Source organism: Mobula hypostoma, chromosome 15 (genome assembly GCF_963921235.1).
Source record: "Mobula hypostoma chromosome 15, sMobHyp1.1, whole genome shotgun sequence".
Classification (NCBI taxonomy): domain Eukaryota; kingdom Metazoa; phylum Chordata; class Chondrichthyes; order Myliobatiformes; family Myliobatidae; genus Mobula; species Mobula hypostoma.
In genome coordinates this window covers 65,066,297-65,081,785 of record NC_086111.1, presented here as the reverse complement: position 1 = coordinate 65,081,785, position 15,489 = coordinate 65,066,297, and the positions used below count along the sequence as shown (strand labels likewise).

Below are 15,489 nucleotides of genomic sequence, written 5' to 3'. Positions count from 1 at the left end.
ATGATAAACTTACCTAGAACTTTTAGAAGTTATTATCATGCCTGCCTCCAAGACTTCCTCTGGAAGCTCATTCCACATACATAGCATCCTTTAAAAATAAACTTGCCTTAACTTTTTATTAAATTCCACCCCCCCCCACATTAAAACTATGCCCTTTACTTCTTGATTCCCTAACCCTGAAAAGACTGTGCATTCACCTATCTACGCCTCCTATGATTTGGTACATCTCAAAAGGATCACCCCTCAGTCTAAAGCAGTCTAAGGAAAAAAAATTAGCCTGCCCAACCTCTCCCTATACCTCAGTCCCTCCCCAACCTCTCCCTATACCTCAGTCCCTCAAGTTCTGGCAACACCCTTTGTAAATCCTTTTTGCATTCTTTCCACTTTAGTAACATCTTTCCCATAGATTGTCCACATGATGGAGTGGTCAATCACTTGGTTGACTCATCCAAAAACTCCCTTCTCCAACAGAGTAGCAACCTAGAAGATGAGCTTGGAGTTTTCTATGCAGTGGATACCTCAAAGGTTAGCACAAAATGGGACACCCATCTTCTGATGGTCTCCAGTGCACTGGATGAATTAAACTGGAGGCATTTGATGGGAATGTGGAAGAAAAGTTACAGGGGAAAAATGGTTTGAGAATGGGATTGTTTTGGGAGCTGACAAAAACGAGGCAAGTATGAGAAAATCTGCAAATGCTGGAAATGGGACACAAGTAGACTCCTTCAACATCACAAGGAACAATTGGGTGAGATATACTGTTATGTGTCTTTCTGAATAGAGCTACCAACACAGGTTTAACACAAGAGACACAACCTGGTTTCTCAGCTTCTTACTACCGGGAGCCCAGAAAGTGAGAAACAGCAAGAACTGAGATGCATTCTCCAAGAATCAAGCCACTCCCCAATTGCCCTACCCTAACCCAACCCAACCAAAAAGCCATCCACCATAAAAGGGAGGGGCAGCAGGATGGAATAGAGGAGAACTACTTACTAGCTCCTGAGCACTAGTTATTGGGTTCTCCCAGAAATACAGTCATCCAGAATAATGATACATGGCCTTCTTTCTCTGCAGTGGAAAGTATGGTTTTAGGAGAAAAACAACACAAATTAAAGGGGGTGGTGGAAGATTTACTTACTTTATAATTAAGGGATGTATTTAAAATTAGTATTCAATACACAAACTATGCAAAGGGTACAATATTAGCAAATGGGAAAAAATATTGGTGATAGAACAGAACACAAGCAGATTAATGCACAGGCAGCATCATCAAGGAACTGGTGGCAGACCTGAGGAGAGCTAAGGTACCGGTGACCCCTGTTTCCATCCAAGGGCTCAGTGTGGACATGGTGGAGGATTACAAATACCTGGGGATACGAATTGACAATAAACTGGACTGATCAAAGACCACTGAGGCTGTCTACAAGAAGGGTCAGAGCCGTCTCCATTTCCTGAGGAGACCTAGGTCCTTTAACATCTGCCGGACGATGCTGAGGATGTTCTACGAGTCTGTGGTGGCCACTGCGATCATGTTTGCTGTTATGTACTGGGGCAGCAGGCTGAGGGTAGCAGACACCAACAGAATCAACAAACTCATTCGTAAGGCCAGTGATATTGTGGGGATGGAACTGGACCCTCTGACGGTGGTGTCTGAAAAGAGGATGCTGTCCAAGTTGCATGCCATCTTGGACAATGTCTCCCATCCACTACATAATGTACTGGGTGGGCACAGGAGTACATTCAGCCAGAGACTCATTCCACCGAGATGCAACACAGAGCGTCATAGGAAGTCATTCCTGTCTGTGGCCATCAAACTTTACAACTTCTCTCTGGGAGGGTCAGACACCCTGAGCTTATTTCCTGGCATAATTTATATATTACTATTTAACTATTTATGGTTTTATTACTATTTATGGTGCAACTGTAACAAAAACCAATTTCCCCCGGGATCAATAAAGTATGACTATGACTAAGACATATCAATAGACCATCCATCTTTTCCATTCACCTTTGGGGCCTGAATGTCACTAGAAATCCATTCCCGATTCCCCTTGACTTGAGCTTGCTGGATTCTTTCAGAGAATACTTAAGAGTAAGCTACATCCAGAACTACACCAGAATACGTGGATCCTCGATTGGCCTTTACAGCCACCCGAGGACCCACCAATAGACAACCCTTCAGAAGAATATCAGACTCAATTTGAGTGATCATCCTGCTACATCCAGAAATATAGGACCATTGAAAGATAGGGGATGCTAGATCACTGAAAGACCTAAGAAGGATGGCAGATTTATTTCCAAAGAATAAAAAAAATACTGGTTCAATGTACAAGTTGATGCAGTCTTTCATTAATTCTGTTATGGTTAATATTCTATAGATTTTTCTTTGAGTATACCCACAAGAAAATGAATCTCGGTTGTAAATGGTGACAAATATTCATAATAAATTTACTTTGAACAGTGAGGTAGACGAGTTTTGCTTTAAATGACAATCCTATAGTTATGTACTAATGACTAGTTTTATTTCAAATTCTAGATTAACAAGTAACTTAATATTCCATAAACAACATGTTAGGATTCGATCTCAAGGTCCATGGATTGTTAGATGATAAAATATAAAATACTACACCACTCTACAAACCTCTTAGTCCACAAAGTTGTGCCAACCTTTTAATCTGCTCTGAAATCGATCATCCCTTCCCTCCTACAGAGCCTCAATTTTTCTATCAATGTGTCTAAGATCATCTTAAGTGTCCATAATATTTCTGCTGCTATTGCTTCTAGATTACCTGTCCAGTAATTTAACCACCATATCACCACTATACCGTTCACACAAAGGCTCACAGTTACAAGACATATGAGCATGGACAGGCCACTCAGTCCGTTCAGCCTGTTCTACAATTCAACAGGATTATAAGCAATCTTTTTAAGGATTCAACTTTACACTCTTAGCTATCTAGAAAACCTTACAGCTCATTGATGATCACCAATCCATCCACAGCAATCCGAAAATTGTGGAACTAGAGACACCCTTTAAAAGAAAATCATTTGATTCTTCTGTCAGAAATGGACACCCAATTATTTATTTATTTTTTAAAATACTACCTCTTAGTTGTGGATTCTTCCACAAGAGGAAACATCCTCTCCACATTCATCCTGTCGAGGCCCCTCCACATCTTATGTTTCAATCAAATCACCTTAGATTCTTTGAAACCCCAGCAGATGCAAGCCTAATTTGACCACCCTCTCCTTATATGTAAGAGTACCTGTCTACTCTAGTCTGTGGAAAAAAAAGAACCAGAATGCTGGAAGAACCCAATAGTTCAGCAATATATACAGAGGCAAAGGTCAACGTTCTAGGTCAAGATCTGCATCAGGACCTTAAATATCACCTCTTGCCAGCAGAGAGTTCTTCTAGCAACCTGTCTTTTGTTCCTAATTCCAATATTTGCAGTCTCTTTTGTCTTCATTAACTTGGTAATGAATCTCAGAACTCCTTCCAACACATTAGCATCCTAAATAAGGAGAAATTTTGTACACAGTACTCCAGTACCATTTATAACTGAAGCATAACCAGTCTAAATCCATACCCAATTTTCCCAGCAATTAAAATATTGCATTATCTCTCCTAATCACTTACTGGACAGGACCAATGGAAGGTGTCTCTTGATTTTCATAGCGTTCTGCTTGCTCTCAAGGAAAGAACATAAGGACCAATCAGCAAGAGAACTGGGCGGTAGACCCAATTTTTGCAAAAAGTCCAATGGGTAGAAGATGAACACTGCCAGTAATGATGTCTTCTGACATTCAACACAATACATAGATATAAGCTATAAGACATAGAGAAGAATTAGGCCATTTATTCCATCGAGTCTTCTCTGCCACTTTTGCCTCCGATTCAAAAGAAATGGATTGAACTTCATTATCTTCCCTCATCCACTTTCCTGGAACTTGAGGAACTGAACACTGAGGCTTAGATGAGATGCGGAGCTGATGGAGTACCAAACAAATGGAGGAACTGCCTTTTCAATCAGTTCTGTCACCCACCACATGGGCATAAACAATGCCCTGTCACCCATTCAGGAGGGTGGTGGTGGAACAGCAGTTACTCTCAATGTTCTGGCCAACCAACATCACCACACAAACACCATCTAGTTTCTCAAGCATGTCCCACCAGCTTCATTCACTACTACTCTGAACCCACAACCTATTCAAGGACTCTACAACTTATGCTCTTGGTATTACTTATTTGCTGTTTCTTGTACATACACACTAGACTATTTACAACAAGGACAACTTACAACTAATGTTCTCAGTATTGTTTTGCTTTATACATATAGTTTGTCTTCTTTTGTACATCGGTTGTTTATCATTCTTTGTTATTTATAGTTTTTCATAAAGTTTATTGTATTTCTTTATTTTTCTGTAAATACCTTCAATAAAATTAATTTCAGGGTAGTATATGGTGACATATACAGACTGTGATAATAAATTTACTTTGAACTTTGTGAACCAGTTATGTAATCATGGCTGCTCGGCCTCAGGCCTCAAATCTATTTCTATATCAGCTCCCCAATCTTCTTTACATTTATCTATGTCCTCGTTAAATACTCCCAATGACCTAACCTCTGTAACCCTCTAGGATAGAGAATTACAGGAAATTGCCACCCTCTGGAAGAAGAAACTTCTATGCACCTCAGATTTATGTGGCAGTTCATTATCTTGTAACCAGGTCCTTTGTTCAAAACTGTCCCACTAGTTTAAAGTAAGTTTATCAAAGTATGCAAACAAGGAAATCTGCAGATGCTGGAAATTCAAGCCACACACATTAAAAATGCTGGTGAACGCAGCAGGCCAGGCAGCATCTATAGGAATAGGTACAGTCAACGTTTCGGGCCGAGTCCCTTTGTCAGGTCTAACCCGAAGGGTCTAGGCCCGAAATGTCGACTGTACCTCTTCCTATAGATGCTGCCTGGCCTGCTGCGTTCACCAGCGTTTTTTTTAATGTGTGTTGCTTTATCAAAGTATGTATCTGTTACCATATACTACCTTGTGACTCATTTTCTTCCAGACATTTACAGGGGAAAAAAAAGAAATACAATAGAATTTTATGAAAAAGTATGCATAAACAAAGACTGACAAACAACCAATGTGCAAAAGACAAACTGCAAATAAAAGTGAATAGTGAGAACACGAGCTGTAGAGTCCTTGAAAGTGAGTCTATAGGTTGTAGAATCAGTTCAGAGTTGTGGTGAGTGAAGTTATCTACATTGGTTTAGAAGCCTGATGGTTGTAGGGTAATAACTGTTCCTGAACATGATGGGGTATGACCCGAGGCTTCTGTACCTCTTTCCCAGTGGTAGCAGTGAGAAGGGGGCATGGTAGTGGCCTTTGATTGTGTTTCCTTGTTTCAGTGCTCCATGTGAACGCCTATGATGCACTTGGCAGTATCCACCACTTTCTGTAGGCTCTACTGCTCCCGGCATTGGTGTTTCCATACCAGCCCATGATGCAACCAGTTAGGATATTCTCCACTATTCATCTGTAAAAAGTTTTGTTGGCAAGCCCCAATCTATGTAAACCTCTAAGAAAGTAGAGGCACAATTGTTCCTTCTTTGTGAAAACACTTATGTGCTGGCCCCAGGACAGCTGTGTAGTAGAAACTGCAATCAGTTTCAAACTCTTGGGAGTGCACACCACACACAACCTCTTTTGGTCCCAGAAAACCTGCTACACAGTCAAGAAAGCTCACTGTTACCTTTATTTTATGAACAGCCCGAAGAGAGCAGGACTTTTGATAGCAATACTAGTGTCATTCTGCAGATGTGCGATAGGGCATCCTCACAAGCTGCATCACTGATGGGTGGAATCTGCACTGCCGCGGACAGGAAGGCTCGAAGTAGTCAAAATTGCCCAACACATCGCTGGCACCAGCCTACCTGCCATCAAGGATATACTTACAGAAAAGGACCAGTTACATCATGAAGGATCCCACACACCCTGCTCATGGACTGCTGGTCCCACTCCCATTAGGGAGAAGGCTACATAACATCCATGTCAGAACCACTAGAACAGTTTCTTTTCCCAAGCAGTAAAGCTGATCAACACTTACACCCACTAACACTACCACTACTTTATTATTTTCTATCAGTCAGCTTATATACAGCCTAACATCTCTTTATGAACAATCTATAAAAGCTATTTATATTTAATGTGTTTTATTATTATGTTCTTTGTCATGTGATTTTTTTGGTGCTGCATTGCATTCAGAGTAACAATTACTTTGTTCTGCTTTACACTTGTGTACAGGAAATGACATTAAGTAAATCTTCAACCTTGAGATCCTCTGATATGTTAATGCCCATGAATTTAAAACTACCCTCTCTCTCCAGTAGAAACATCTCAACATCTACCTTTGCTGGATGTCTCCCTGGATTATGTGTTTCAATGAGATTACTCATTTCGAAACCTCAAAACCATGAGTATTATTAAGACATCCGCGAGAGCACAACCCTCCTCATCTCAAGGATAAGCACGGGTCACTAAAATCAGATGGCCTGATCTTTCTCTGCTTCAAAGATCGTGCCGTGTGCACACCGCTCAGAAACTTTCCCATTGTTCCAGGGCTTCCTGCAATGTTGCAGGCACTATACAAATGCAACTTTTTATTGCTTTGGTCTAGAAGCCACAAGTCGGATACAGTTTAGCACAGTACAGTCCCTTCATCCTACAATGTTGGGCCGACCTTTTAACCTGTTCCAAAATCAATCTAACCCTTCTCCCCACCCCCACCCCCGCAAAGCCCTCCAGTTTTTTATCATCCATGTGCCTATTAAGATTTTCTTTAAAAACCCCTAATGCATCTGTCTCTACCACTACCGCAGTAGAGCGTTCCACGCATCCACAGCTCTCCGTGTAAAGAACTTGCCTCTGGTAATCCCCCTATAATTTCCTCCAATCACATTAACAAGTATGTCCCCTTGTACAGTATTATCCGTTTCCGCCCTGGCTAACCACTCTGTACAAAGCCAGGAAGCAAAACAGTTAACATCCAAAGCAACACACTCAAAACACTGGAGGAACTCCGCAGATCAGGCAGCATCTATGGAAGTAGATAGACATCCATCCGAGATACAAGAACATATACGCTCTGCAAACAAATAAACTTTACAAGCAGGCGTTTGAGAACACGCGTTAACGAACTGTTCAAACGATCATTCGCACCGACGCCTCTCTCTTTAAACTGACCCACCGTTTCACAGGCGCGTTCAGCAAGGACCTGCATTCGCACCGCACCTTAAATTCGCAGTCGCACATTAACCCTTTCTTGTATCCCGAAAGTCCACAGGTAATTCACACCACTAAGGAGCCACCCTTGACCAACCGCACTTTCAGGAAGCGATGGAGATCCCCAACCAGCTAGGCTGGTTAACGAGACACGAACTTTCCCCGTGCAGGCTGCTCTTAAATCCGAAGATACCAACGGGGTTGCAGCCCTGTAGCATTCAGTTTACCTGCCGGTTCAAAATGGGACGCTCCACAGAAGCGTAGTTACTTTTGTTTTGCGTCCTACACTCAGTGAATGGATGGATAACTCAGCGAGCGACTGCCCACTAAACCACGGTACAAGTGTCCCTGTGCATCACTAACCGGGAGATTCTCTCTCTCTCTCCAAAATACGTTTCATGTTGCAACTTTCCAAAGTAGCTGCAGCAACTTTCTGACCGTTTGAAAGTGTAGATAAACTTTCTAATTCTTTGCAGTTCTTTTGAAAAACTTCGGACCTGGGTCGTTAGATAAGGCTTCTTTCTGCACGGGAGCAGGCTCAGATACTTGTACTCGCAAAACGGCAATACGTCCTCAACATTGTCATTTAAAAAAACCCGACAATAATACGTATTCACTTAACTGTACAGACAGACCCATCAATGCTTCTCGCTCGCTCGTCTCCGAGCAAGGTCGTATCGCCACTTAGCGCGGGAGAGGAGGAGAGGTGAATCTTTAGTCTGTGTGGGCTGAGAGGGGGGGAAGGGATCTAACTTGCCTTATTCCGAGAGAGCCTTTCACAAAAAGAGACCCCCACACACGCCGGCGAGCGTGGAATCCAGTCTGGTGGTTGCAACCAGCTCCAAAGCTGCCAAATCCCGAGGCTTGGGTCAGAGGCAGAGTCATTAAGAAATTTTTTAAAAACACACACACGTATAGAGATAGATGTAGGAGTGCCTCAGGGAGGGGATGGTCCACTCCGAAGCAATCTCTGCCTCATGACTGGCGAACTTTGAAATCACCTGCCGTCACTGGAGATTATCAGAGGGTAAATATGCAGGAGGAGAAATGGCCTCATCCATTAACCCCTTCCAGCTGCCACCGGCTCTGGTCAACAAAGGAATTGGGATTTTTTTTTTGTTTGTGTTCTTCATTACGCCAATCATCAGATTTTTATTTTGCCCTGCGTCTCTTCTACCTAAATAGTGATCGATATCGGCACGGAAAACAAAACATGGCCATCCGCCCCGACCCTAGACAGCCTCTGTAATCGTACAGCCATCTCCAGCTACCGACCCTGGTCAAAATGAGGATCATTCTCATTGACATACGTCGTGATGTTTTCTGGCACCTGTACAGTGCAAGAAATAAAAGTTACTAGATGTTATATAAATAAACAATTACACTAATAGTACAAAAGTGGAATAGCGGAGAATATTTATGGGACACTCTAATCACTTCCCACCCCCTGACCTTTCTCATGATCAGTCTAGACACCTCCTGGCCCTTCCCCCAGTCAGTTTTTATCAACCCCCCCTCCAACCACTGACCCTTCCTTTGGTCTGTCTAATCACCCTCCCAGCACTGGCACTTCCTCTGGTCAGTCTCATCACTTTCCTCCCCCACCCTTCCATCTTCCTTTGGTCAGTGTAATCACACCCCACCCACTGACCCTTCCTCTAGTCAGTCTAATCACCCCCATCCCCTGACCCTTCCTCTGGTCAGTCTAATCACCCCCATCCCCTGACCCTTCCTTTGGTCAGTCTCATCACCCCTCCTGCACTGACCATTTCTCTGGTCAGTCTTGTCACCCTGCCTACACAGACCCTTCCTTTGGTCAGTCCAAACACCTCACACCTGCATGACTCTAGCTTCATTTGCTGACCGTGTGCAGTGGGTCACTGACCATACGTCGAATGTGGAATGTCACGGAGTAATACAGCAGAGAAAAAGGCTATTCAGCCCAGCCCATCCATGCTGACCCATTAACAAGTAGGTATACAGGTGCACCTAATACAGTGGCCGCTGAGTGTCTGTTTGAATGGATCCGAATGGAAGTGGGAGAACCCCACCCAGCCAGATGAAAGTGCAGAGACATTAGAAGAAACCAGTAACACACATCAAAGTTGCTGGTGAACGCAGCAGGCCAGGCAGCATCTCTAGGAGGAGGTGCAGTCGCCGTTTCAGGCCGAGACCCTTCGTCAGAAGAAACCAGTGTTCAATTACCTCAGAGATTGTAAGTGGGTCCAGAATCTCTTAAGTACCCGTTGCTCAGCACTGAAGTGAAGGGTCTGCTTAGTATATGTGTTCAGCTCTCTGGGTGGGATTAACAGCCACAAAGCACCTTATCCACAGATGAGGGCAGTACCCCTGAGCTATGGTTAATACCAATGTACTTTAAACTATGTACAGCATTTACTGACTTAGAACCTGCACTTGCTCATCGGCTAAACAATGTAACTCTCCTCACTGAGGGATCAGAGGTGAAAAGGGTGAGCAGATTCAAGTTCCTGGGTGTCAAATTCTCTGAAGATCTACCTTGGGCCCAACATATTGATGCAATTAGAAAGAAGGTGTGACAGTGGCTGTATTTCATAAGGAGCTTGAGGAGATTTGGTATGCGTTCAAAGACTTTCGCAAATTTCTACAGACGTACCATGGAGAGCATTATGACTGGTTACCTTGTTGTCTGGTATGGAGGGGCCCCTGCACAGGATTGGAAAGAGGTGCAGAAAGTTGTGAACTCAGCCGGCGCTATCATGGGCATTAGCCTCCCCAGCACCGAGAACATCTCCAAAAGGTGATGCCTCAGAAGTGTGAAATTCATCACTAAGGACCCCCATCACCCAGAACATGCTCTCTTTTCATTGCTATCATCAGGGAGAAGGTGCAGGAGCCTGAAGATATACACTCAATATTTTAGGGACAGTTTCCTCCCCACTGCCAACAGAATTCTGAATGGATAATGAACTACCTCACCATTCTTTTCTGGTCTCTTTTTGCACTTCTTATTTGATTTAATTATAGTGTAATTATTGTAATTTATATTTTTAATTATGTAATGTACAGCTGCCGCAAAACCACAAATCTCACGACATATGCCAATGATATTAAACCCGATTCTGATTCTTATTCTGATCACTATTAATTCACATTGCAAATTTACACTGTAATACCATTTTATTGATTCATGAGTCTATTTTCTGCAATAATGTCTTTTTTGGCAATTCACTCTGATTTTCAATTTAGAATATTTTGCTTTCCAAAACATTTTGCAGGAACACGTTCAGAGAGTCATGGAGTCATAGAAGAGTACAGCACAGAAACAGCCCCTTTGGCTCATCTAGTGCATGCCGAAACCATCTAAACTGCCTACTCTCATCAGCCTGCACTGAAAGAATAGCATTAACATCCATGTATCTATCCAAACTTCTCTTAAACATCAAAATTGAGCTGGCATGCACACTTGCACTTGCAGCTCATTCTACATTTTCACAACTCTCTGAGTGAAGAAGTTTCCCCTCATGTTCCCCTTAAACTTTCACCCTTAACCCATAACCTTTAGTTCCTGTCCCACCCAACCTCCATGGAAAAAGCCTGCTTGTATTTACCTTGTCTATACCCCTCATAATTTTGTATACCTCAATCAAATCTCCACTCAATCTTCTACGTTCCAAGGAAGAAAGCCCCAGGCTATGCAGTTTTTCCTTGTCACTCTCCAGTTCCAGCACTACCCTTGTAAATTTTCTCTGTACTCCTTCAACTTTATTCACAACTTTCCTGTAGGTAGGAGACCAAAAGTGCACACAATACTCCAAATTAGGCCTCTGCAACGACTTATACAACTTCAACGTAACATCCCATGTCCTGTACTCCTTTCACAAGTTGAGACATAGCTGTAATTTGTACTATTAACTGCTGAATACACTCAAGTCAAGCAGCATCTTCAGAGAAAGAAATATTTCATTGCTGCCCTTTCCAGTCCTTTTCCAGCTCTTTTGAATTTTATTCCAGATTTCCTACATCTGCAGTATTTTTTCTACAGATTCACGTAGAGTGGAAGGAAGTGAGAAATGACTTTGCTTCAGTAAACAAGCAAACAATTTGCAGTCCTCTTCACACCCAGTTCACATGTTTATTTGTAAGAAGTTACTGTGAAGTGTCTTGGGGATGTTTTCATACTTTATGAGTGCCATACAAGTGAAAGTTTTTGATGTCACTAAAATAACCAGCAATATATTCCAAAGCCCTTGCAACCAGTGATAAATATTTTAATATTGGTGATTTTCTTTTAGACAAAGACTAAAACTACTGGACATAGTAAGTTCCAGCAAGCAGCAAATTTTGATCAAAGTTCACGGACTCTTTTTCTCTCTCCACAGATGCTGTCTGACTTGTTGAGTATCACCAGCATTTTCTGTTTCTGTTTCAGATTTCCAGCATCTGCAGTATTTTTGTCATGACCACGGACTCTGCTGTTTGGTATATATGCTCCTGCCCTCCACCCCCACCCCCGTAGGTGGCTGCATGTCAGGTTGGGCAATTGCACTCATGAATATGCCCATTCCAGCTAATTACAGTCTCATTATGATGGTATTTAACCCCCGTCTTTTCATTCTTGATACTTGACAGAAAGCGTGCTAATGTTTACACTCCCTCCATACACTAATACTTGTCCGGGAAAGAAGAAGTGCTTTTCATTTAGTATTTAAATACTGCTTTCGGCCACAGTGTTGGCATTTAACTTACAGTCTGAGAGTCTTAGCTAATGGTCCTTTGGCTTAGCATTTATTGTTTTCCTTTTCTTTTAAGTTCTACAACATTTCTCATTAAAGTCAGTGAACGGTCAACCTGCTTCAATGTCTCTCTCTCTCCGCACTTGGGCCATATCTGAACGTCCGACAATTTACTTCAGTCCTGAACAAAGGTCATTGATAGCAAGGTTAGCATTCATTCTGAGAGAACTAGCATATAAAAGCAAGGATGAAATCCTTTATACGGCATTGGTCAGACCATGTCTGGGGCCCCTTAATGAAGAAAATATACACTGGTTTTGGAGATAGTCCAGAGAAGGTTCATGAGAATGATCACAGGATTGAAAAGGCTGATGTATAAGGAACATTTGACTGCTCTGGGCTCATACACGCTAAAGTTGAGAAGAACGGGGGAAAGGGGGATCTCTTTGATACAATAGGGTCTTTTAAGAGACTCTTAGATAGGTACATGGAACTTAGAAAAATAGAGGGCTATCCAGTAGGGAAATTCTAGACAGCTTCTAGAGTAGGTTTCATGATTGGCACAACATTGTGGGCCAAAGGGCCTGTAATGCACTATAGATTTCTATGTTCTGTAGAATCTATGGAACATTAAAAGGCCTAGATACAGTGGGTGTGAAGAGGATGTTTCTAATAACGGCGGAGTCTAAAACCAGAGTCTTAGAATAAAGATGATGAGGAATTTCTTTAGCCAGAGAGTGGTGACTCTGTGGAATTTGTTGCCACAGACTGCTATGGAAGCCAAGTCATTGGGTATATTTAATGCAGAGCTTGATTGCTCTTGATTTGTAAGGATGTCAAAGGTTACGGGGAGAAGGCAGGAGAATGGGGTTGAGAAGGATAATAAATCAACTATGATTGAATGGCAGAGCAGACCCAATAATCTAAGTGGCCAAATTCTGTCTCATGGTTTTATGATGTCAAACTGATTTTGTCACTCTCCCCACAGATGCTGTCCTCCCAATAAGAATTTTCAGCTGGTTTTGGTTTCCCATCAGGTTTCCAGCATCTGTAGTATTTATTAAACTTCAACCACAATATTAACCAACTGTTTTGTTTTCCCCCTCACTCAGAATAATAATGATTTCTTTTCATTAAATTAAATCCACCTTGTTCTCAGAATCCTTACCCACAGAATTCTTGTGGGTCTGGGCTGTCTCCAGCCTAATTTACAGGAACTCAACCAACACCAGAGGGCATGCATTTAAGGTGAGAGGGGGTAATTTCAAAGGAAATGTAAGGGCAAGTTTTTTTTTACATAGAGAGTGTTAGGTGACTGGAATGCGCTGGTTGGAGTGGTGGTACAGGCAGATACATTAGGGACTTCTCAGGGACGTTCAGATAGGCACATGAATGTGAAGAAAGTGAAGGGATATAAACATTGGGTAGGCAGAGGGGATTAGTTAGGTTGCCTATTTGATTACTAATTTAGCTGGGTCGGCACAACATTGTGGGTCGAAGGGTCTGCTCCTGTGCTGTACTGTTCTATCGTCCACATTCTAATTTTATTCTGGCCACTTGGAACGCTCTAAGCTGTTGGAGCGCTGGTTCTGTGTAGGACAGTACTGAAAGCAAGCGGCCCCTGGACTATCAAAACAATCCGCTCACAATGCAAGGAGTTGACGCAGCTAAAAGTCTTCCCAAAGGAACTGTGGATGAAAGAGATGGTAATGCTGCAAATTAGTGCCATCATTGTCCTGAGATTTAGAGAGAAAAAAAATCAATGAATGCGTCAGCGGATGCTCCTCGGCCAGAGCCCTTGTGAGCAACGACTGGGCGAGGAGCTTCACACCGTAGCTGTAGGGTCTGTGGGCCTCATTAAATTGTTGTACATTGCTAAATGGTTGCAACAACTAAGGAACTCTTAACTCCTTCTTCCTGCAGTTGTCTTAAAAACACTAGTGTTTGCTTAAGACAGTCATCACATAACATGAACCTGATTGCAGAAAACACGGTACCCACACAAGGGAATTTGGGATTCAAGTTCAAGTTTAATTGTCATTCAACCATACATGAATATCCATGAATACAGCCAAACGAAACAGTGTTTCTTCAAGGCCAGTGTGCAAAACACAGTACCAATAGTCATACACAGCGCAAGGCACATTGAGCACATGTAAGATAGAAAGCATATATGGGATAAGGCAACAAGCACATATAAGATAGCAGTAAAATACTGTTACACACAAAAAAATAGTCCAATTCCCTAAGTCCATGAATGCTGCAGCAGTCTGCAGTCTAACATAATACAGCATGTCCTCTGCCAAGCGAATATGGGGGGCGCGGGAGTGGGGCAGCACTGACTCCAGCATGCGCATCACTCCACCCTGCCTCTGACACTCTGCTGGAGCCCCCAACTCTGACACCTCCCACTGGGTGGCTACCAACAGGCGAAACTGCGGCTTGAGGCCTGGCCATGCAACTGTGACGATAAAGGGTCTTGGCCAGAAGTGACAACTGTTTATTCATTTCCACAGATGCTGCCTGAATTGCTGACCAGCATTGTGTGTGTGTGTGTGTGTGTTGCTCAAGATTTCCAGCATCTGCAGGATTTCTTGTGTATATGTTACCCATAAATGTTGCTTTGCTTTACAAAAGTTTATACAACTAATTACAATATCACAGCAATACATTATACTGTACAATATTACAGGACTTCATAATACACGCACTATTTACAGTTTCAAATTATAATGCAGTCAGCCAGGATTGAATGGTGGAACACATACAAAACGCTGAAGGAACTCAGCAGGCCAGGCATTATCTAGGAAAAAAGCACAGTCAATGTTTTGAGCTGAAATGTCAACTGTACTCTTCCTAGATGCTGCCTGGCCTGCAGAGTTCCTCCAGCATTTTGTGTGTGTTGCTCGGATTTCCAGCACCTGCAGACTTTCTCCTGTTTGTGATTGACTGGTGGAGCAGATGATGTGCCAAGTGGCCTAATTCTGCTCCCATGTCTTACAATCTTATTGACATCTCCGCTGCTCTGAGAGTTCAGCGCTGTTTGGCTTGAACCCAAAATGTGCACTATTTGACTTGTACCTTGATTAACTCCCCATTTTTATTGTTGCGACAAAGCTCAGCAGTGGAGAGGTAACTCCAACAATGCCCACACTAAATCTATTGGCAGGTTAGACAAATAAATGTCTCTGCAGAGAGTGGTAAACACCCTCCAGTTCATCGCAGTCTTATTATTTCCTTCCATAAAGTCTGTGTTTGCCAGTGCATTGCTCCAGGAAGGCTAACAGTACTCTCGAGAGAAGCAGCGTGCTGCGCGTGCGCAGCCCTCCGGTGAAAAATTATGTCGTATCCGTTAAATAGGGGCCGTGGACAATTCTGATTTGATGGAGAATGGACGTGAAAGCACAGAGGAACATCTGGAAAAATTTCTGAAACGCTTGTTCGCTGCTGTCGTTACTGCGCGGTCGGGAATCTTTCAGAGGGAAGG

The 15,489-nt window shown here is 42.7% G+C and overlaps 1 protein-coding gene across 7 annotated transcripts in view; it reads right to left on the bottom strand.

Moving 5' to 3' along the window:
* sema3b (sema domain, immunoglobulin domain (Ig), short basic domain, secreted, (semaphorin) 3B) overlaps positions 1-15,489 on the bottom strand; it is a 439,432-nt gene that overhangs the window by 255,126 nt on the left and 168,817 nt on the right. The window contains exon 1 of one of the 7 annotated variants that reach the window (XM_063068195.1): positions 8,045-8,260. The exons of 2 other annotated variants lie outside the window; for them this stretch is intronic. The gene's annotated coding sequence lies outside the window, so the exon portion shown is untranslated. 4 more of the 7 variants (XM_063068202.1, XM_063068200.1, XM_063068198.1 and 1 more) reach the window with 4 other exon arrangements.